Genomic DNA, 21,646 nt, shown 5'->3' on the forward strand with positions numbered 1-21,646 from the left:
CAGCTTTTCTCCTGTTTACGAAGGCTAGAAAAAGACCATAGGTAACGTTTTTTTCTGCACCGCACTATGGACCTCATAATATTCCTTCGTCGTGCATCCAAACGTCTGGCTAGGCCCACAGGTACCCCTTGTCCCAAAGAATCCTCTCCCATTCCTGTCCCAACCATTTTGTGCAGCTTAGTTCCATCACACTTTGGGGGATTTTATTTACTGGAAGAATGCCCAGTTTTTAACTTTCCCCACATGCAGAAGGCATTTAACTTCAACTTGGATTGGCTGGAGTGGGGAATGCACAAGTAGATAGCGGGGCCATCTACAGGCATGGTACACACCCCACAGCCCAGTGGAAACTGAAATAGCTCAACGAGGTATCTGAGAATTGTTCATTTTGCTTCTTTCTGGCATTTTTCTTCTTTAAAGAACATTCATTTCATTTCTTCCCTTTGAATCACACAAAGAGCTTTTACAGCCATCAGTAATAATGTTTCTATCTTGTCTATTTGTAAGGTTCTGGGGACAGGGACTGTCTCTAAGTGTATATACAGCACCTAGCACAAAGAGACCCCCAACTAATGTAGTCATAACAACAACAGCTTAAGAGGTCTGATCCAAAATCCACTGAAGGCAATGGTCATAGGTGCTGGAACTAGGGGTGCTGCAGCAACCCCAGGCTTGAAGTAGTAATAACAACCCAAATACATGGTTTCTGCCTTCAGCACCCCCACTATAAAAATTGTTCAAGCATCACTGGTCATGATAGTTGATTTCAATGGACTTTGGATCAGGCCCTTGGAAGTCCTTTCCATCCATAGATCTCAAAGCACTTTACCAATGAGAGTAAGTCTCATAGCTCAGTATTGACCTGCAACTGTCCCCTGTTCTTCCATTCCTTGGCCCAGGGACTCAAGTGTAATTTCAGGCACAAATCTAGGACCAAACTTTACCGATCCTAAAATGATTTGTATTGTCTGCCATAATATTTCTATCCCTGGAAGATCATGTGAGACTGGTCCGTAAAATCATGTCATTCTGATTCCCATCTTTGTTAGCTTCCCGCCCTTCAGTTGTAACATGCTTTCTGTGATCATATTGCAGCTATTATCTTGAAAACTGCTAGGATGAGGTATTAATGCTTTACCATATTTTCAGACTTATATATTTTATAAATTGTTTTTTTTTTTTAAATGAAAGTCTCAGTTCCTGAGACAGTGCTACTTGGAAAAAAAAAAGCCATTTAAGAATTTAAGTTAGGTAGGTGGGGGGAAAACAAGATGGTAAATTAGAACATATTTTTACAGACCAATGTCTTACAGCCTGCTAGAGTTCAAAACAAATGCCTTCTACCATTGGAAAGATGAAAGTCTTAACTTTCCAGCAGTATAAATCATGCATTTCTAACTCTGGAGGTTTAGGAGATATTGGACCTTAAAACTGTCATTGGCCCTTTACCTAGCAATGACTTTATGGCATGTGTCCAGGGCTGAATATATCAAGTCCCAGACTTCAGACTGGAGTAATTTTCAACCTCCCCATGTGTCTCTTATGTTTAATTATGTGTGGAGTTTGTAAGGTAGACAAATGGGTAGTTGGTAACTACGCAGAGACCACCCAACTCTTTTTCACTTGTGTCCAAGTTCAAATCTGAACCCAGATCTTATGCAGTAAGAGGTTTATTATACTCTAATTAAAGTAAACTCACTATGTCAACTTAGCAGCTCTGCAAGGGTGAGGTTATATAATGTGAGGTTCACCAGAGGACTGGTATAAATTCTCATTCTCCATTGTCAATTCATGCAATCCAAAAAACCAAATTATTAATACTTAGCATTTTCCATGATGGCTTTGCATCCAAAATGCCTTACATGTCAAAGTCATACAAGCCTAGGCAAACATTAGATGAGACGTGTATTATCAGAAGAGTAGCAAACAGCTGTAAGTGGGTCGCCATTATTTCACATGATGATATCCCTTGAGGTTATGAAGCTGCTAAGCTTTAGACTCGCAACAAAACCCATTTTCAGTTCTGTATTTTGACAGCAGAGAAGGAAGGAGAGTATGGAACCTACCCGGAGAAATATAGACTCTGCAGCTATCTAATCTGGTCTTGCTTATCCTTAAGTGAAAGAATATCTTTAATCAAGAGAGCTTTGACAGTCTTGGTAAAGCATCCCAGGACATCTGCACCTATGAGAGAGTCCTTTTATGTACTATAGGGATTTTATAAACGGCAGGTTTATGATGAATAAGCCACCACTATCCAACTCCAAACACCTTTTGAAATTCCAGGCTGGTAACATGATAGTTAAGAGTAATTGCAATTATTTTGGGGGAGAGGGAGGGCAGACAGTCTATCCCGAGTGTGGCGAGGCTAGCAAAAGAAGGGATTTCCCTATAAAAGTTATGCAGTCTGGCCAGAGTTACAGTAACTTTGGGAAGTGCTGCGGAGTCAAATTTTATGGGGCACCCAGCAGCACGAATTCAATGGAAGGGCGGGGTTTTTTTAGGTCCCCCTTTATTGGGGCTGGCTCAGCAATATGTACTGTCTGACACCTCTTGCTATGTGACACCAGCTTTGCTGTCAGACAAGCCTCAGCACTCTAATCTGCAAGATGCATGCTTTTCTGTGGATCATAGGGCTCCTCCAAGGGCATGGATAGCATCAATACTGTAACTAGAAAAGCCTCTTCTCTGGGATGAAAGGAGACATAGGATGACATTAGTGAAGAGAAAATCTGGCACATGAATAGTAATTTGCTGCAGACAATGAGTGCAATGGGGCCAGTGAGGGTGTGTGCAGGATGGAGTCTTTTAACTAGTCCCTTTTTACTCAGCTGTTTTACAGCTGCTAATCCCCACGTTCATTAAGATGCAAACTCTCTGCTGGGCTGATAGGGGAGAGGGGGAACACCTGCAGCATGAGGCTGAGCATGAACTCCCTGATAACTGGTGTGAAAACCCAGTAACATTACTAGTTCAGCTTGATTTTAATTGCGCATGTTGATTTGATAAAAAACAATCCGATTTTTCAGATTTATTGCTTAGAAATGTGAAATGAAAAAAGACACAAAAGAGAAAACTCCCATACCATATCTAGGTCTCTCTCTAGCTCTCTGTTATAAAAGAGTTAATACTTGCTAAGTCATCAAACAGTACATACCATTTACAGGCTCTTGTTTTAAAGCATTTCGGGGCACATACAGACACTCTGATACATGTTAGATAGACCATGTTTTCTAACTAATTGAATGTGTGTAGTTGTAAGTTTTCCTCTCTGCTACTTTATTCCAGCATATGGAGGGGAAGTTTGAAAATGAACATTCACTAAAGGAAGACATTTGCTAAATGAACTGGTGGGAAAACAAGATACTAATCAGACTTTCTGCCCTAGTCACTGAATCACTGCAGTGTACTGCCTTTTGTTCCAGCTTCTGTATAAATGAAGTATTGGTAAAGAATACCTGTCTTGTGCCTCTGGACTATGGGTGTCTCTACTGTACACTAGAGACGTGTCATGGTTTTCCATTTATGCCAGACAGCATAAAAGTAACATTTTATCTGCCCAGTGCAACGAAAGTTTTGTTAAGGTGAAAATACTAGCCCAAACCTAGTTCTTCTCATTAACCAGATATTAAGTTGTAAAACACAAAGGGAGAACACTTAAAAATGATATAACTACAGAAAGTTCTGAAGTAGGACTTAACCATTAAACAAAGCCGAGGATTACAGTCTTCTCTATCAGCTGAAGCAATTTAAGCCAATAGGATCACTAGTAATGCCAAAAATTGTAATGCACAGGGAAATAATTGGCTAATCATGAGAAAGTAACTCTCGTTAGTACAGAAAGTGGCTCGTTTTTACCTATCATGATGGCAGAATTTCAGCCCTCTACCCTGGAGTCCCCTTGTCCTGCCATTTAAATACTTAGTAATAAAATACCAGCTGCGTGTGCCTTTGTCTTTTGTCCCCCAATACAGAGTCAGATGTCACTGTACTTGTGGAAGAAAATGGAGCCCAGTGCGGGGAAAAAAGGTGAGGGGAAAAAAAAAAAACTTTAGCGCAAGGGAAGTGGCCAATTAAAAATTAAAACCTTCCAACTCTTTTCAATTCATACCTAACAGTCTAGTGATGAGAATTATTTGAAGTGCCTAAGAATTAGAAGTGGGCTTGATCTGATAGGGGGGCCACCTTCTTTAGTTACTTGAGTAGCAAAGTGAACCTCAAGAATTCCACTCCACCCAGACATTCATTTTGTACCCACCTTCTCACCCACATTTCATCTGGATTTCCCCACATCTAGAGCTCAGCAATCCCCACACTCATTCATTCATTGATTGGTTCATGCATTTGTTCAGGCCAATGCCACTGAGACACTCATCTGATTATATCAGACCTCAGAAAATAAAAACAGACTGAACGCATGCACACTTCATGAAAAACTGTTCCCAGATGAGATCCTCTGGCAGCTCAGACTGAATAAAAGCAGTGACTGTAAAGTTCACTAGGGCACAGTCTATTATTGCAAGCTTAAAAAAAGAAAAAGCTCCGGAGAGTTTTTGTCGCTGTTCTTGTTTAGGGGGTTTTTAGATTTAGCAATTTGTGATGAAGCAGACTTACCTTACAAGCTTTGATATGAATTAGATCCCACCACAAGCAGCCTCCATGAAATAAATAGGATGTAAAAATCAGCAACCGGCTTTCCACTTTGTTGCTGTCCTGTCAAAACTGAGAAAAAGTTGTCTTGTCTTATAGTCTGTGTGTGTTTGAGAGAGAGAGAGAGAAAGAGAGAGAGAGAGAGAGAAAGAGAGAGAGAGAGATGTTTGACAGTAAGGCAAACTATGGTCAGAGCAGCCAGCTTCTGCCTGGTTTTTATAGCTGAGCTAGAAGCCCTGATCCTTGTCTCATTCCACTGTAATGGGATGCCTCAAGGCAAGCTTTCCACTTTTTTTTTTCCAGTTGGCTTATTAAAGGAACAGCCTCCCGAGTCCCTTTGGAGCGTGGGTTAGCTTGTCAAACTGAAACACACCACACACAAAGGTATTTGCATGCAGTTTATGGCTAAAGAAGGAAACCCCCTGCTCCATGAGGGAAAAAAAAAAAAAAAAAGTGAGCTCAAGGCAAGTGACTCAGAGGAGAATATTTTCCTTACAGCATCAGCAAAGTATATTATCAGAGTTTTTAGACTTTCCCCCTCTTTTTAATGCTGTGAAATAAAATCCAGTAAGAGCAGGAGGGTGGCAAGCAGGATTCCAGTTCCAAAGATGCTTCTTACACATCACGGTCCCCTCAGCTGGTGTAAATCAGCCAAACTTCACTTGGTTTATGCCAGTTTACACCAGCTGAGGTGGAGGCCCATGTAACTGCAACCTTGCATTCTCATTAACTAATGTCTCTGAGCTGCTGCAAACGCAAAAGCTGTGTGGAAGGGGGAAAGGAGAAAAGTCTGAGCTGAGCTCCAGCCTGATGCCTTGAAAAGGAGAGAGAAAAAAGAAGCCTTGTCTTTCTTCTTGGGATTTGATAAAAGGGGATTGTGTGTCTGGGGTGCATGTGTGTTTGGAGAGATAATCTGTTCTCTTGTGTGATGCTTGTGTTTCATCCAGTTGGGGACAAAGCCCCCTCACCTTCATCCCTTTTTCTCACCCAAAGCTATCAATAATCTACAGACCACCCCCTTTAGTATATTTCGAGGGCATCTTTTTTGTTCTCTCTATTCTTCCCTGAACCTCAGGTTTGTGACTGAGGGTTAAAGGTGTCCTGGCTTCAGTATGTACGTAACCTGTATGTTCTTCCTATCGGGCAGTATAAACTAGCCCATTCAGCCCACCCCAATTACTTACCTTTTAAAAACCTTCAGAGTTTCAGCTCTGCCCTCACCTAGCTACTGTCCTGACCACACATCTCTGATGTTCTTCCAGTAAGCAAGCACTGCCGTCTGATGCACTCCCTTTGGCCTGATCCAAAGCCCATTGGAGTCAGTGTAAACACACTGGTTGGCTTGAACAAGCGATGAATATGGCTCCTAAAAAGGAGTGGGATCCTTTTGAGCTGCAATCCGAGGACGCTGGTTGGAATTAAAATTGGTTGACTGGCTCCTTCCAGCTACTTCACCCCTCTGACTGCATCTCCTGTCAGCTGGCTGTTCCTAGGAACTCAGGATTTGCCACACAGGATCAGATCACTTGTCCATCAAATCCAGTATGTTGCCTCCAGCAGCAACCAATCCTTGCCGTGTTAAGGGAATTACACTACAGGGAATATCCTGCCCACCCTTACATATCTAAGGCAGACATAATAGATATGGTCAACTGTGCTCTACTGCACATGGAGGAGGGAAAGAATTTCTGACCTGGGGCAGTCATCTTAAACCTTGAATCCTGTGACTCTCATCATAATTACTTCAGATAAAAAGACTGGATAATCCTCTGACCATTTGTAAGAAAATAATATTTGATTCTATTGTTTGACCCTCTAATGGACAAACTGGAGGGACTGACTCAAAAGCTGGTCAGAAAGAGATGGAAACTTTAATATTTTATTGGATAGGTCCTCGCATTTTAAAAATAAAGGAAAGTGTCAAAATTCAGATAATTCCACCCACTTCCACAATCAGTCCAAAAAAAAAAAGAAAAATGGGAAGAAATCACAAGACTGTTGAAAATTTTCCTCGATTAGCCTCCCACCCAATTTCAAAATTTTCAACAAAATTTCAAATTTTGAATTTTTTTGACCAGATCTAGTGTTTGCAACTCTGCATCCGCTAATTCAGGAAAGAATCCTGATCCAGGAAACACTGATGCACAGGCTTAAAGTTAAACATGATTTATGGGCTTCACAGATAAAGGATAGGTTTCAGAGCAGCAGCCGTGCTAGTCTGTATCCGCAAAAAGAAAAGGTGGACTTGTGGCACCTTAGAGACTAACCAATTTATTTGAGCATAAGCTTTCGTGAGCTACAGCTCACTTCATCCGATGAAGTGAGCTGTAGCTCACGAAAGCTTATGCTCAAATAAAGTTGTTAGTCTCTAAGGCCTGGTCTACACCGGGGGGGGGGGGGGGAATCGATCTAAGATACAAGAATAGCGTAGCTGAAGTCAACATATCTTAGATTGATTTAGAATCACTTACTTGACGTCCTCGCGGCGCGGGATCAACGGCCGCTGCTCCCCCGTCGACTCCGCTTCTGCCTCTCACCATGGTGGAGTTCCGGAGTCGACAGCAGAGCGATCTGGGATCGATTTATCGCGTCTACACTAGACGCGATAAATCGGTCCCCGATAGATCAATCGCGACCCACCGATCCGGCGGGTAGTGTAGACATGGCCAAAGGTGCCACAAGTACTCCTTTTCTTTTTACAGATAAAGGATGTATTTAAACAAAGTGTTTCCTGAATGGGAGCCTATCATTGCTCTTTAAGAATCTCCATGTTAGGAGTTGTCTCTCATCTGTTCTTTATATTCTGGTCATTTCAAATATCCTCCAAAATTTTTTACAGTGGTGGTTGCTAGTTCTGTGTTAGCAGAGGCATCTATTTTCCCCAGGCAGCTCAGGAGCAGCAGCCACATTAAATAAAGCTGGTGAAGCTTCCGAATTTTGATTTTCTGTGAAAACACGGAATGAATTTTTTCAGAAATTTTTTTTATGGGGGGTGGGAGGGGCACAAAAAATTTGTCCTGTTTTTCAATTAGCTATAGAGTTTGTCAAGAAGAGGAAGAGAAGGATTTCTTCCTCCCCTCCCCCCATTCCAATTAGTGAGAAATCCTCTGTTCCAATTGTTTGCAGCCAGTTCTGTTTCCAAGAAGTTGTCCCCCACTACTGGCAGTTGAAGCTAGACAAATTCAGATTGGAAATAAGACACACATTTTTAACAGTCAGCGTAATTAACCACTGGATAAAAAATTCCCAGGATCACGGTGGATTTTCCATCATTGACAGTTTTTAAAAATCAAGATTGGATGCTCTTCTAAAAGGTCTGCTAGGATGATCTAAAAGATTTTGGAGAAGTTCTGGGGTTTGTGTGATACAGGAGGTCTGGCTAGATGATCACAATGGTCCCTTCTGGCCTCAGAATCTATGAATGAATCACCAATAGAACCTGGGAGAGAAGCTGAGTGTGGTCCACTGTCTTCTAAAAATACCACATCCCCATTGTTCTGGGCAGGTTGCACCGGAACTGATGTTCTCTCAAGCTGCATTGACAATGTTATGCAAATAGATAGGGCACCCGCATGTTTCCTACTTTGCTGTCTAACCCTTTTCAGGGCACAGCTATTCTAGTACAGATCTCCCACGACTGCTGGCTCTTGTGAAGAGCAAACGTTGAATACTGGGTGCAGTGTGATCTATTTGGCAGTTAAGTGTGATGGGGGCTCAGGCAAGGTTTCCTCCCCAGATATAACCATTGCCCAGTTGGCTAAGAGTATTATGGGAATTCACAGTGTCATGGGGTCATAAATTAAGACCAGAAGGGACCATTATGATACTAGTCTGACCTCCTGTGTAACCCAGGCCACAGAACCTCCCATTCCTCAGGTAAATTTCAGCTATTAACTACTGCTGGAAGCATGATCCTGGATTTAATGTACCAATGCTCTGATCTGACAGAAGAAATCCTCTGTTCCTATGGTTCTTATATTAACAATGCATTCAGGGTTATCCCTTCCAGTCCCTAACTCTAGCATATGCTAGGAAAACATTTTATTTCATTGTCCAAATCCATGAGACTGTCACAGAAAGCTAAAAATGTTGGATTGTTCAAAGTCCTTTGCTGTATTTGTCTCAGTAACTGTTAATACCAGCCTTTTGCCTTCACTTGTTAAAACCTGTTCACCATAATTTTCCTTTGTTTTCTCCACCCACTACTCTATGCAAATTTCAAGCCAGGTTCCCTATGAGATTAATGTTTTAGGCAAAAGTTCAGACCTGTTCTTGTTTCTTCTTATCTGGCTCACCCCAGGCCTGTTCTTGTTTCATCCTATATACTCACCCCTCCCTAATCACATACTGGTGTTTTAATTTATGTATCAGCATGAAATGATTCCCTGAATCAGAAGCAAAACAAAAACTGAATCAATGGGGGTGAGGAGGATTCTCTTTAAAAGAATTCTGGATCAGAGATACACATTTAGGCACTGGGGTCCATACCAAGCAGGACAGGAGCCCAGGTCTCACTGCTGCAGCGTCCTCTCTGGAGAAATAAACTTTGATGGCAAGATTTGTTTGAGAGAGAGGAGGGAGGGAGCGAATTTCATCCTATGTGACAGTGAAAGAACATTAGACTAGAGAAGGCTGATTTTTAGCATTCATAAGACTTATAGAACCTCAAGACATATGTAGAGAAGGACATAATGGATAGATGGGCCCAGGGATGACTGGACTCTAATGGCAGGACACCACAGTTCAAACTTCTCATGTTCACAGACTGGGATTCTGGAAAACACTGGTCAGATGTACACTGAATCACATCATATTCTGTGAAAATTGATTACTGGATCTCAGGTAGTCAGTGATGGTTAGGATTTCTGACTTAAACTCGACTATCCTATTCTAGAATAATTTAGCCTAGAACAGACAGATATTGACAATAGGATTTGAATGCAGCTTGCCCGTAGTACTGAGAATTCATGTGTTTTTGGTGGATCCTGATGTGTCACTAATAGTGTACACAATCCTAGGTAGCATCATACCGATGGGAAAGCAGCAACTCAAATGAATCTGCCTCATTAAACATAAATGATCAGGTGATCATGCTTTTATTCAGTGGAATAGATACCTGGATTGAATGGCTTTAGGCCGCAGGAAATATTCAAGCACAGGCATTTGGGAAGAGATGTGTTTCCAGTTAGAGACAAATGATCAAATGAGACAGTGATAACATTTGCAAGTAATTCAAAGTTGGGAGGTAGAACAAAAACAGAGAGATACAGATCATATGTACAGATGGATTAGTGGTACGGAACAACTTACATATGAGAAGAGGTTAAGAAGACTGGGAGTTTTCAGTTTGGAAAAGAAATGACTAAGGGAGGGATATGATAGAGGTCTATAAAATCATGACCGGTGTGGAGAAAGTGAATAAAAAAGTGTTATTTACTCCTTTACATAACAAAAGAACCTGGGGTCACCCAATGGAATTAATAGGCAGGTGGTTTAAAATGAACAAAAGGTAATACTTCTTCACATAACACACAGTCGATCTGTGGAACTCATTGCCAAGGGATGTTGTGAAGGTCAAAACTATAACTGCGTTTAAAAAAAGAATTAGACAAGTTCATGGAAGATAGACCATTTGTCTTAAGCTTAAGACTAGAACTTATTTGTGCTTTACCTGCTTTAACCTGGCAAATAACTCTGATTCCTTTTTCCTAGTTAATAAAATCTTTAGGTAGTTTATTACAGGATTGGCTACAAGTGTTGTCAAGTATGAGATCTAAGGTGCAACTGACCTAAGGCAAATGACTGGCCCTTTGGGACTGGGTGTAAACTGACTATTGTCAAGATCTTTGGTGTAAGGAATCATCTGTAAGTTTACGCAGATGGCAAGAGAGAAAGTACCCAAGGCGACTGTCTGAGAGCCCATGTTTAGGCTGTTTTAGTGCTTGAGGAGCTCACACTTTGTAACTGGTTGATGAAATCTAAGTATAGAACTCATAACCAATTTGTGCCCTGCTTCTTAACAGTCTGCCTTGAGCTTCAGATTCATGCCCTTGAGACACTGCAGGACAGCTTGGCAGGCTGTAACAGTGTTTTCTACTGGTTAGAGCAGGACATTAGGAATCCTGACTACCCTGCTTTCTGTATTACTACTTCAAATCATTTTCCACACCCATAAAACAGGGATGAAAATACATTGAAATTCTCAGATGGAAGGCACAGTATATTTTTTTAGAACTGCAAACAAATTAGAGAGGTATCTCAGCTCTAACGTTCCGATGTGAATCCAGATGAAAGACTGAGATTTTACAAAAGTGATACAGTAAAGAGGAAAATGAACTAGTCACATTGGACACCAAGGAGGAATAATGGGCTAAAAATAATATTTAGATAATGGACTTGGTGGAAGAAAGCTTTCTAAAGGTGGATCAATCAGGGGAATAGGTCTTTGTGTTATATGAAAGATTTATGGAAAAATTAGTATATAATAGCGTTGGTTCTTTCTACTTGACTAAATGGACACCAGATCTGAAAGGTCCCTGCCAGATCCCAGTCCCCTCACTGATGATTTTAGGAAAAGTAATTGCCCAGGGACATTTGTGATCCTAGCCCATTTAATCTCCTTTTGTTATATTGTCTCATCTTTAAGCCAATGCTCAGAAAAGCTTAGCAGAATAAAAAAAATATGTCAGGCTAGCGTTTAGACCTTTGTGTCTTCCCTTGCCCCATATCTTGAAAGTATTGAGCTTCTAAAACATTAAAGTCTTGACTTCTACATGCCTCTAACCTGTAGGTGGCTCATGTTAAATCTGACTGTGTTATTCTTCTAACCTTGCTATCATCTTCTCTTTCAATATTCTCATTTGATTTCTTACTAGAGAAAGTTCCGCTTTTTGTAAGAAGCCATTTGTTCAACGCATTCAGTATTTTCTTCTGTCGGCAGAGGATTGACACATACTTGATTGTTACGAATTTGTTCATTTGAAGTTATTCAGCAAGTGGTTTACGTGAACATAGTTCCACTTACAGTTTACCAGGGACCCATAAATTATCCTGGCTCTGTTGCTTGGAGTGTTTGGCATTTGTAACTTGCTGTTCAGGTAGCCTGTTTAGCAGTTAATTTTCCTCCCTGCCTTGATTACTTCCAAACCAATTAAGAGCTCTCAGGATGGCTGCATGGATGGTTCCTGTATGAATGCTTGAACCGATACTTATTCTAATGGTTAATGGAGTGCAAATAGGGATTTGTTAGAAACTTTTGCAAAGGATTCTTAACTTTTATGGATGACTACAGTTGTGTTCTGGCTCCCACCTTATTGATGAAGTTCCTGCTTTAGATTTGACTACATCCTAACAGCAGCAGCACAAAGGGGCTGTTATGATCCATTAATCAGAAGCCAGAGAACTGAAAGGCCCATTCTTAATATCATTGGGAGTCCAACGTGAGCAAGAACTTCAGGACAGAATGCTATAAACATAACACTTATGGCGTATCTATACAATCCGCAGCAGCAAGCCTTCCAACCCAGGAGAGCAGGACATCAGCAGCGATTGCAGGATCAGATGAGCAGTCCTGGGGATTTCAAAGGAATTGATCACACTCGTAAGGAGAAGAACTGTACCCCAATAATCTAATTAAACATAATTGGCCAGTAATTCCAGTACAAAATACACTGGAATTACCCACACTTTTTTCTCCGTGAAGTGCTTCTCAAGAAGAACAGAAAGTCCTTTCTTGTTTAGAATGTGTCTATCGGCAGGATGTTGTCTTAAGTGTTGTGTTTATGCCCCGAGAAGAAGTGGGGTGCACCTGTTTGAAAGTAAAACCACTGGGCTTATGCAATGTGTCTGCACAGGAAGCAGGTTACAAGGGTCTCTTCCTGTATCCCCTTCTTTAACTCTTCCTTTGGAGGCTGAGGCGGTCTGAACAGCCTCCACTTAACCTGGGAAGGCTTCAACCCCAAAGCAGGAGAAGATAACTGAGGAAGCTGCAGTCTCTATCAAAGAGATTTCAAGTCCCCCTATCAGGAGAGAAAAAAAAATCAGGAAAGCTGGTGTTGCCTAGTGGCTAGAGCAGTGGACTGGGACTCAGGATAAATGGGTTCTATCCCTGGCTCTGCTGCTGACCTGCTGGATGGCCTTGGGCAAGTCACTGCGCCTCAGTTTCCCCATCTGAGAAATAGGAACACATACACTGACCTTTGTAGAGTGCTTTGAGATCTACTGATCGTAATATCAACCTCTTATAACACTTTCTATTTTTAGAATGAGGAGTCCTTGTGCACCTTAGAGACTAACAAATTAATTTGGGCATAAGCTTTCATGGGCTAAAACCCACTTCATCAGATGCATGGAGTGGACAGTACAGTAGGAAAATAGATATATAGAGAGAGGACATGAAAAAATAGGTGTTGCCATACCAGCTATTATGAGACTAATCGATTAAGATGAGCTACTATCAGCAGGAGAAAAAAAAAACCTTTTGTAGTGATAATCAGGACAGCCCATTTCCAACAGTTGACAAGAAGGTGTGAGTAATGGGAAAAATTAGGGAAAAATAGTTTTTACTTTGTGTAATGACCCATCCACTCCCACTCTTTTTCTCCTGCTGAGAATAGCCCACCTTAATTGATTAGTCTCATTATAGTTGGTATGGCAACATCCATTTTTTCATGTTCTCTCTCTCTCTCTATATCTTCCTACTCTATTTTCCACTCCGTGCATCCGATGAAATGGGTTTTAGCCCACGAAAGCTTATGCCCAAATAAATTTGTTAGTCTCTAAGGTGCCACAAGGACTCCTTTTCTTTTTGCTGATACAGACTAGCATGGCTACCACTCTGAAACCTATTATTAGAGATACTTCCAAGGATAGAACATACAACACCCTTTAAGTTCACCACATCGAACCAGTGCTCTGGCACAAGGAGTAATGCGAGAGTCAAGAACTGGTGACAATTAAAGTGTATCAACTTCCTTCAGTCCCAGTGACAGTGTCAGAGTTAAGAGCAAGATTCAGACCCACTCCCCTGCAAGCTGATGAGACTAAATACAGCTTGAGGCCTCTAGTTAGCCAGAGAGAAGACAGAGCATATTCCAAGTGGTTGTATGAGAGGGAGTATAAATAAGGATGTGGAGCAGCAGAAAGCTTTTGTCAGCATGATTGCATTGCTTTTGGCTAGTGAAGCCATGCATAGCTCATGCAGAGTATTCAAATGAATGCCAGCAATGCCTTTATACCACAGCCCACCACCTTGCACTCACTATGGCCCAAACTCAGGAAGCACATAAGCACATAAGCAAGTGCTTAACTTGAACTATGGGTTTAAGTCCCTGTAACATAGCGTACTCCCCATCCATACTACCCCCCTGCCCCCTTGTTTAAGTAGTTCCTTCTGATTCCCTGAAGCTGGGGTCACTAAGTATCATTAAGCTGCCATATCACCATCGTCAGCTGGGAGCTAGCTGCTAGGTCACAGGCAAGGCTGAGCCTGGCTTGTCTTAAAAGCCCAGCCAGCCTGTCACAGTCCCATTGACCTTACTGTTAAAGTTATGCATGTTAACCATGTGCTTACAATGTTGGCTGAAGATGTGTAGTTTCCTAAATTGGGATATTAATAACAAATACATACAATAATAATAATAATTATTAATAAATAAAATAATATCTGCTAGGGACTTCACCACTGATACCTATTTTATGTGGAAGTTCGCTCAGATAATATGGGGATGGGTCTTAGTATAAAACCCCAAGGTTATTAATTATTATTATTAATAATAATAAGAAGAAGCTCTTATATAAGTTAGGATGAGCATTACTTTGTGTAAACACACACACACACCCTTTTGAGACAGATTGCCTTCTGTAACTGAATGAGACGTAATTCAGTCCCATATGTCACCCATTACAGGAAGGTCGTGTAAGTTCCACATGTGGCCGGCGCTGTCGATCCTGAGCATCCCATGCTAGCAGAGGAGAAGATGTAAAATGGAGTCAATGGCGCCGAGCAAAGGATCCACTTTCGACATGGGAAGGGACAAGTCACATGCTTTTCTGATTACTGCATAACTCTCCATGTAGTGTGGGGAAAATGTGCTACTTTTATGAGTCCTCTACATGTCTAGCCCAGATTGCTCGCTAGGAAGCCCTCTTCTCCTAGTTCTGAGTTTGATGAGGCATGTTTGAAGTGCTTCTATGGACACTGCTTTAGGCAGTGTCAGGGCTAGTCATTCAGCATAGGATTAGCCCATCTTCATCTTTTTTTTCCAAATAAAAATGGCATAGACACTGCATAGCTTCCCCTGGTACCCTGGAATAAGCAACAGCCCTGCAGGGCTGGATGTTAAAATATGCCTGAAGTAAGTACCTGCTGAGCTAACAGAAGCTGTGCTTAGAAAATACATTCATTCATAAAGAAAGCTGCCGAGTGGTTACAACAAATGGACCACCCATGAAGTGTCAGTTTGAGAATATGAGTCTGCAAAGGCATAATACCTGTTGCCCATGGATTTACCACCTCATTTGCCATTACTGACACTAAACACTACTCTCCCAGGACAGAGGAAAATGACGTCTTCTGAGCCTTACAGCTAAATATTACAATGCATTATTATTATTCCTGCTAATGCTTCTTATTTGGGTTAGCAACATTCTTTACAAAGCAATACTGTGACTGCAATGTATTAGGTGTAGTGAGTTTGTCAGGCCTGATAGGAGTTGCGGACACAGAGAAGTGAACCACCAATGGGCCTCCGTGTCACACAAGGCTTCTTCCTGAAGAAAACAGTGAGTGCGGAATTCCAGGCTAACGAGCAGAAATTACAACTCAGTCGGATGACTCGTACCCCGGGGAACTATGTCTACCCATCTTCAAGCTGCAAGTGACTTGAGTAGAAAGGTCACTAGTTTAACAGGTAGCATTCACCAACCCGACAGGTATAGAAAGATCCAAATAAAACAAGAGAGGAGGATGTATGGGAGCATTCTGGTCCCGTGGGCCCATTGTAATTAGGGTGGTGGGAAGTGGATAGGACACCACTACTCTCCAGTAATTACTTTTTGCTGATGTAAGGCTCAACACTGACTGGCTGTAGAGAGAACCACATCCAACCTGGAAGGATGGTCAGGATGGCTGTCCGAATGCCAAAGCGGAGAATGGACAGGAGAAATGGGATAGGGGAATCTTGTAGTGTCCATTGTGATGGAAGAGACCAGGTGCCGAGGTTATTAATTATACAGTTATTAATTATACATATTACCGTAGCTCCAAGATGCACTGACTCGGATCAAGCTCCGATTGTGCTTGGCAGTGTGAAGACACCACAGTCTCTGCTCCAAAGAATATACAATCTAAATAGACAAGACAGGCAAAGGTTAGAAGAAAGGAATTACTTTTATCTCCATTTTACAGGTGGGAAAACTGAGGCATTGAACAATTAAGTCACTTACCCAAGGCAACATAGAGCGTCAGTGGCAGGGCTGGGTGTTGAATGCAGATCTCCTGAATCCTAATCCAGCATCTTAACCCACAAGAGCATTCTTCCTATCAGAGGAATCTTGCTCCAGGATGCAAGAAAGACTACAGCAGTCATTTGTGAAAGGCTGTTGACTTAGGCTATGTGTACACTAGAAATGCCACAGCAGTACAGTTGCAGCACTGTAGCGCTTCAGTGTAGACATTTACCTCAGCGACAGAAGAATTCCTCCATTGACCTACAGCTGTCTACACAGGGACTTAAGTCTCCTTAACGAGGTCACTCAGGAGTGTGCATTTTTCACACCTTTGAGCAACGTAGCTGAGTTGACCTAACTTTCTAGTGTAGACCAGCCCTTACGCTCCATAGTCTTGATTCTTCTCACATACCGGCATAACTGCGTTGACTTGCGTGGAGTTAGTCTTGATTTACACTGGTACGAGAGAAAAGTTAGACCCTACGCCATTCCCCTTCATAGGAAACACCCCAACAAGAGGATCTGTCCTTAAAGTCATGAACAATTTTCAAGGGGTAGGACAATGTCTGTCAGAAATCTCAGGCGGTGATGGAGAAAGTCTCACTGCTGAGTTTATGAGAGCTCAGGAGGGCTGGAATCTCCCTGGGTTCATACCTATGGAATACGGGAATATTTCACTGCCTGGATCTTACAGAGTTCAGACTTCTGTACATACCTCAGTGGAAACGAAACTGTAAAATGTAACTAAAATGTAAATGTCTGCAGGAAGCAGACACATACCAGACTACCTGTCCCCTTTGTGCCTCTGTTAACAATTAACAAGCTCTTGGTTTCCATTTTATTCTGTGATCTCATTCATGGATTCATTAGCAGGGGACTTAATAAGCCCAGTAGTGAAACACAAAGCAAGCTTTAAAAAAAAAAATCAGCTCCCTTCACAAGTTGCAGGTGCAAGTGCTTTGTGGCAGTTAAGACACTTGTCACAGACAGCTACTTACTCTGACACGCAATATTACCTGGGGACTAATATTACCATGACAATATAGGAAGGGTAGCACATGGGGCTAGAACAAACCATTGGCACTGATGCAGATTGGTGATGCAGTAAGGAGCTATGGCCTTAGCAAAGTTTGTTGACATCTCTGATGTAAATTTAAAGCCAAACCCTCAGCTGGTATAAAGTCATATAGTTGCAGTGGAGTGAATGGATTTGCACCGTCTGATAATTTGACTCTCACATTTTAAAATAACCCTCTACTTTACAAACCACAGAATGACACACACTCTCAGGTGAAGCTGAGAATAAATACTTCCCTTTGCAAAAAAGTTTTGCAGTAATAATTCAAAACTCTATTGCTTACAGTAGTAAAACAGAGGTGTTTGGGGCCAATATTGCTGTGTATAGTAGGAGAGTACAGGGGCATAAACTGGTGTAACTCCCTTGATGTTGACAGAGTTATTCTGATTTACACCAGAACGTAACTATTCCTGATTTATCTGGGGGCGAGAGAAGAATCGAGTCTGTCCTATCTATCTATCTACCTACCTCGCTCACAGTGTCCATCATTTGAGTACTGGAGAAAGTACAGAGTACATGAAAATGAACAAATAATGAGAAACCAAGTCAATGGAGCATTTTAAACTATTCCAAAATTTTGGTTTGGGCTGAGTTCTAGGAAGGGACCAAGGTTTGGAAGGGCTATGAGGACCTCCGTTTTTTGGCAGAATCTTGACTTCTCTAGTTCAGAGCTTCCAGTTGCTATACTGCCAGGATACACAATTCACTGCCTTAACTGGTTCATGACACCCACGTGGCTGCTGCGTTTCAAAGCTCAGCTGTTGCCACGCTTTGATCGTAAATCACAGTTGAATCATAAATCACTGAGCTGCAGATTTTTAGCAACTCTGCAGGGTGTTTTCGGGGATATGTGGCAGGAAAGGCCATTATGGAAGGGCAGTATTATTGGCTGATGGAGGACAGATCATTTTAGTTCATAATTCTGCCTCCTAGCTATCAACCCAACCTGTGAAATGTACACTGTTGCTATAAACATACAGGTATGTTGGGTAACAGAAGTGGCTCACCTGCACGGCCTTTGCAGCTTGTTCTGGCCTCGTCCAGGGCACACTGGTGGCGTGGCATGAGTAGAACTGGGAAAAAAGTCTCTGTTTTCAAAGAGGGACGTAATTAGGTGAGGGACCTGAAATTCACGAACATAAACCTGTGGGCAGGGAGACAAACAGATCACTGGCCTCTCAGCATTATTGATAAAGCTGTTTCTCATGGCTCCTCCTACTTGCCTCCAGCTGCATTCCTTATTGCTAATGAAACAGGGAGCAGGGTCAAGCAGACCCTGCTGTGGTGGAGAATCCACCAGACACCCAGGCTCCAATGGTGTGGATCTCCAGCCAGAAGCACTAAGGCCTTTGCGGGTGTTCTCCTTGCAAAGCTGCCTCTCCTGCCAGCTGTGTCAGTAGAATCATGTTTCCGAGGGCTGGCAAGAAACCCCTGGTGCTGTGTGACTGCTCTCATGCGGTTCATGACAGCTCTAGGGAATATTTATTGCTGCGATCAGTTAATCCCCAATTTGTATCCTGCCATGTAGCAGAGGGAAAGTATTGTGTACACTGCTTCTTCCTAGACACCTCCCCCTGCTCCTTGGCCCCACTGCTTTTCCCTTCTAGGCCTATGGACTGTGTTATGGGGAGGATGGAAGTGGGGATGCAGAGGGCGGGGATTCTCTTCCTGCTGTCTTCTCCAGTCTGGCCCTTCCAGAAGTTTTAATCCAATTTGCTGGGGGAGGAGGAGAGGGTAAAATCACTAGTCCTCTCTCTCTTCGTTCATTGCTTTGCTATGTAATGTGTTGTATTGTACCCTGCATCAGTAGATGAGGTTGTTAGTGATGAGGTCACATCATAAAAGCAGACGAAAGGTGCACAGGGAGGCATTTTTCCTTGCCTTTCTCTCAGTGTTTCCGGAAAAAGCCTATACACCTCTCCTCATATCCTGCCTTTGGCGTCTTCTGGGACCAAAGGGAAACCTCAAAGCAGATGAGATTTAACTTATTTATGTTCTCTGTGGCTAACTTGGATTTCATTAAAGACAGCTGTAATCCCAGACTCCTTTGACTGGGTTAGCTCTATTCTTGTTTTGCCTTTGTGTTCTTAGAGACCTAATATCAGCAATAATCTTAAACCACAGAGAGAAGGAGTTTGGCATCTGTCACTAGCGTCTAACATAGTCATAAATTCAATATATAGCAATGCAACTGCCTGTAATTAAGTCCTGACCACCAGCTCCCACCTACCTCTTCTCTCCCCTTTGCTCAGAAAAGTATGGTCCACTCTAGGCTTAAGCTAGAGACCATCATATCGCACAGTAATAAGCAGGTATAAATACCAAGGCAGGTGGGTAGGTAGATAGAAGAGACAGAAGCCCAGAACTGAGTGCACATGGTGCAAACAGGTGCTTTTCCCATGTTCTATAAACTCCAAACTCACCCCTGGACTCATTACTGCGTTTTGGTTCTGTTAACATAGAGATTAATAACAATAGAACACATTCAGTTTAAGCCATCTTCCTTGGCTTATCTGCTCATCTGGTTCCTCCCTCAGGATGGCTCAGCCCACATCCTAGGTCTTCTCCCTCTCAAGAGCCACTCGCACCTTCCTTTTGTCCTGCATAACCCTCTTAACCCTTTCCCAGAAGGATCACCACTTACTCATAGGGATGGCAATCACATGATAGCTTGTTACAGACAGGAATCGAATCCCCCTTACCCCAGGGGCTATGTCTACACTACAGATGCTTTAGTGGCAGAACTGCAGTGCTGCAACCGTGCTGCAGTAGCACCATAATGTAGACAGTTGCTACAGCAGCAGAAGGGATTTTTCCATCGCTGTAGTTAATCCACTCCTTTAAGAAGCGGTGACTAGGTTGATGAAAGAATTCTTTCAGCCTAGCAGTGTCTATACCAGGCTTAGGTCAGCTTTACTACATCTCTCAGGGGTGTGAATGCAAACCTTTAAGTCACCTAGCTAGGTCGACCTAAATTTTAGGTGTAGAACAGGCCATGATAATGTGTGTCCCTCCAGCTTCAGGTTAGGTTGCTTGACATCTGTTTGTGTGGTGGAGCAGGGGAAGCCTGGGTTTCAGGGAATGTTGAAATTGAGTTTTCCCCATTGCCGAGTGGACGGTGGTCCTCTCAAGGCAAGAAGGTGTGTGGGGTGGGGTGGGATGTCAACAAATGAGACATCACTGCAGAAGCAGACACTCATCAAATGAACATAGAAACTCACTTTTTGTGCAAAAAGAAAAGGAGGACTTGTGGCACCTTAGAGACTAACCAATTTATTTGAGCATAAGCTTTCGTGAGCTACAGCTCACTTCATCGGTGAAGTGCTGTAGCTCACGAAAGCTTATGCTCAAATAAATTGGTTAGTCTCTAAGGTGCCACAAGTCCACCTTTTCTTTTTATTGTATTTGTTATTTGCATTACAGAAGCACTGAAGGGCCCCATGCAGGATCATGGCCCCATTATTTTAGGCACTGTTAAAAAACAGTCCCTGCCTGCACAAGCTATCAACAGAACTAGACTAGCAGAAGAAAGAGACACATAAATGAGGTTGTGGTGGAGGATGGAGTAAGGGTAAAATAAGTATATTGTAGCACAATGGGAATCAGTCACGCTCACCTATTTCTACTTTTTTATACATAAAATCATCTCTCCTCCCCCCAGTTTGTGTACAAACATTTGCCCCAAACTTCCTTTACAGAACTTCAGCCGGGGACCTCTTTCATTGCACAGGAAAACATTTGATATCAAAAAATAGTAACTGAAATGAGCCTGTTTTCCTTGGCCTTCAGCATCAATATGAAATACAAGATTCAACGTTCCCAAAATGGATAGAATACATTAGTGTAGGCTTATCACCAATGCCAAAGCCAGTTCCTACTCTTGGTTTCACCTGGTTGGATTTCATTGTCTCAAGTGAGACATGCATGGGAGTATCTAAGGCTCTGCAAGACACTTAAGCAGGGGCCTAACTTAAAGCACGAGTGGTCCCATAACAGGATAGTGGAGATCCAAGTTCACATCTCTGCTCCACATCAGGCGGGGTGGGATTTGAACAAGGATCTCCTACATTCCCTAACTACTGGGCTGTTGGATACAAAGGAGAGAGGGTCACCAGCTCTTTCACAAGAACTAAGGGTCACCAAATTAAATTAAGAGATAGCAGGTTTAAAACAAACAAAAGGAAGTATTTCTTCACACTACACACGCAGTCAACCTATGGAACTCTTTGCCAGAGGATGTTGTAAAGACCAAGACTATAACGGGATTCAAAAAAGAACTAGATAAATTCATGGAGGATAGGTCCATCAATGGCTATTAGGCAGGATGGGCAGGGATGGTGTCCCTAGCCTCTGTTTGCCAGAAGCTGGGAATGGGCAACAGGGGCTGGATCACTTGATGATTACCTGTTCTGTTCATTCCCTCTGGGGCACCTGGCATTGGCCACTGTCCGAAGGCAGGATACGGGGCTA

At 42.4% G+C, this 21,646-nt stretch overlaps 1 protein-coding gene across 17 annotated transcripts in view; it reads right to left on the minus strand.

The window, feature by feature from the left end:
* The window catches only part of TNC (tenascin C), a 154,475-nt gene that overhangs the window by 87,975 nt on the left and 44,854 nt on the right, over positions 1-21,646 (minus strand). For 11 of the 17 annotated variants that reach the window (XM_027819671.3, XM_027819670.3, XM_043530078.1 and 8 more), the window contains exon 1: positions 4,615-5,261. The gene's annotated coding sequence lies outside the window, so the exon portion shown is untranslated. Of the gene's footprint in view, positions 1-4,614; positions 5,262-5,834; positions 6,296-14,488; positions 14,613-15,905; positions 15,997-18,183; positions 18,321-21,646 lie in introns of those variants that run through there. The other 6 variants (XM_043530082.1, XM_043530074.1, XM_043530084.1 and 3 more) reach the window with 4 other exon arrangements.

The sequence above is a fragment of the Chelonia mydas genome, chromosome 16 (assembly GCF_015237465.2).
Source record: "Chelonia mydas isolate rCheMyd1 chromosome 16, rCheMyd1.pri.v2, whole genome shotgun sequence".
NCBI classification, from domain to species: Eukaryota; Metazoa; Chordata; order Testudines; family Cheloniidae; genus Chelonia; species Chelonia mydas.